The following is a 2607-nucleotide window of genomic DNA, read 5'->3' as shown; positions in this document are numbered from 1 at the left end:
AGCCTCAGGAGCAGCTGGGACTACAGGCACCCGCCACCCCCCGGCTAATTTTTTGTATTTTTAGTAGAGACAGGGTTTCACGATGCTAGCCGGGATGGTCTCGATCTCCTGACCTCGTGTTCCGCCCGCCTCGGCCTCCCAAAGTGCTGGGATTACAGGCAGGAGCCACCACGCCCGGCGCCTGCTCGTTTTCTTTAAACCCCACTGTCACAACCGTGGGAGCAGGTGTTGTTTTATTTTCTTCTTTCTTTCTTTCTTTCTTTCTTTCTTTCTTTCTTTCTTTCTTTCTTTCTTTCTTTCTTCTTTCTTTCTTTCTTTCTCTTTCTTTCTTTCTTTTTTTCTTTCTCTTTCTTTATCTTTTTTCTTTTTTTAAAGAAGTAAGCCTTTATTTCCTTGTTTTGCAAATAAAGCTGGCTAAGTTGGTTGCTTTTTGGTGATTAGTCAAAGAGACCAAATCCCATATCCTCGTCTGACTCCTCCCTCCGACCCTTCCTTGACTTCAACCTGAGCTGGGGCTGCTGCAGCAGCAGCAGGAGCAGCTGTGGTAGCAGCAGCCACAAGGGCTGCAGCCACAAAGTCAGATGGATCAGCCAAGAGGGCCTTGACCTTTTCAGCAAGCAGGAAGGTGTCATCAGTCTCCACAGACAGGGCCAGGACTCGTTTGTACCCGTTGATGATAGCATGGGGCACTGATGCAACAATTGGGTAGTGGATCTGCAGACAGACACTGGCAACATTGCAGACACCCTCCAGGAAGCGAGGATGCAGGTTCCTCTGTGATGTCAAGCACTTCAGGGTTGTAGATGCTGCCACTGTCGAACACGTGCTGGATGACCAGCCCAGAGGAGAAGGGGGAGATGTTGAGCATGGTCAGCAGTGTGGCTTCGCTGGCTCCCACTTTGTCTCCTGTCTTGATCAGCTGCACATCACTCAGGATTTCAATGGTGCCCCTGGAAATTTTAGTGGTGATACCTAAAGCCTGGAAAAAGGAGGTCTTCTCGGGCCCCAGACCAGTGTTCTGGGCTGGCATAGAGACTTCACATGGGGTAATGGCACCAGCACAGGTGGCAGCTGGCACCTTATTGGCCAGCAGCATGTCCCTGATCTCAGTGAGGTCCTCCTTGGTGAACACAAAGCCCACATTCCCCCAGATACGAGGCAGCAGTTTCTCCAGAGCTGGGCTGTTTTCCTGGTGCCCTCGGATGGCCTTGCGCATCATGGCATTGTTGCCCATCAGCACCACGGCCTTCCCGCAGAGGGACATGCGGATCTGCTGCATCTGCTTGGAGCCCACAATGTCTGCTCCCACGATGAAACATTTCAGATAATCATCCAATAGTTGGATGATCTTAAGGAAGTAGCTGGGTTTCCAGGTCACCCTGTCTTCCCTGAGCATCACGGCGGTGCATCAGGGATTGCCACACAGGTTTTTTTTTTTTTTTTTTCTTTTGAGACGGAGTCTCGCTCTGTCGCCCAGGCTGGAGTGCAGTGGCGCAATCTTGGCTCACTGCAAGCTCCGCCTCCCGGGTTCACGCCATTCTCCTGCCTCAGCCTCTCCGAGTAGCTGGGACTACAGGCGCCCGCCATCACGCCCGGCTAATTTTTTGTGTTTTTTAGTAGAGACGGGGTTTCACCGTGGTCTCAATCTCCTGACCTCGTGATCCGCCCCCCTTGGCCTCCCAAAGTGCTGGGATTACAAGTGTGAGCCACCGCGCCCGGCCTCCACACAGGTTTAAAGACGATGTCACTTCCACCAGGACGCCTGGCAAGGGGCAGGCATTGTTTTCTATGCTGCCTGGGGAGTGAAGAGAGGTGGGGTTAGTGGGGTTAGGACTCCAACTCAATTCTGCCTCGTTTCAAAGCCTGTGTTCCTTTGGCATCTCTCTACCTCTCCTGGCACCCCCAGGGCATCTCAGGCCCGGCTTCTGGACAAGCGACTGGGCCTGAACCTCACACACCCAGTTGCTCACACAATCGCACCCACGCACACTGACACACACATGGGCCCCACACCCCATCCACACCTGGAGCCTCAGAGCTCAGCAGGGATTTGATACTCAGTCCTTCAAACCAGCTTCTCATCGAGGGGGTGGGCGGGGAGGAGTTACAAGAGCAATTGCTGTAATCCAATCGTCTCTTCTTTTCTTGTTTTCTTCTCTCTGAATACACTTTGCATTAAGGGCTTGTCTTCTTGGTTCCCATGAGAACGCTGTGCTTTTTCTTAAATGAAGGTTCGTTGATCATTTTTTCCTATTATTACAAAAGCAATTTGTGCCACTGCAAAAAAACACAGAGAAGCCAAGAGAACAAAAACTCCTCCCTCCCCTCCTCCAGGGACAGCTCAGGCTGACAGGTGTGGCACTATCCTCCCCAGACACCCTCCTGCTGCCATGGATCCCTGGCGTCCTCATCAGGCCTAAGCTGCTTCTTCCAGATGGGGCTCCCAGGCTGGGAGTCAGAGGCTGGGTCTTTGTCCTGCCCCATCATTGGGTCCCACATGTCCTTGGCAGGTCCTCACCATTTTGGGGTGGGAAGGGGATGATCTCAAAGGGTCTTCTGCCCTCACACTCAAGGATCCTGTTCTCTTATTCCAGACAGATGAATCTG

The 2607-nt window shown here is 52.3% G+C and overlaps 1 pseudogene across 1 annotated transcript; it reads right to left on the bottom strand.

Annotated features, from left to right (window-relative positions):
• Positions 1–334: 334 nt before the first annotated feature.
• LOC100607124 lies at positions 335–1396 on the bottom strand (annotated as a pseudogene). The gene has a single exon (XR_180530.3). The product of XR_180530.3 is annotated as a 60S acidic ribosomal protein P0 pseudogene (transcript).
• Between the last annotated feature and the right edge of the window lie 1211 nt (positions 1397–2607).

Source organism: Nomascus leucogenys, chromosome 4 (assembly GCF_006542625.1).
Source record: "Nomascus leucogenys isolate Asia chromosome 4, Asia_NLE_v1, whole genome shotgun sequence".
Lineage (NCBI taxonomy): Eukaryota > Metazoa > Chordata > Mammalia > Primates > Hylobatidae > Nomascus > Nomascus leucogenys.
This window is presented reverse-complemented; position numbering and strand designations above follow the sequence as displayed.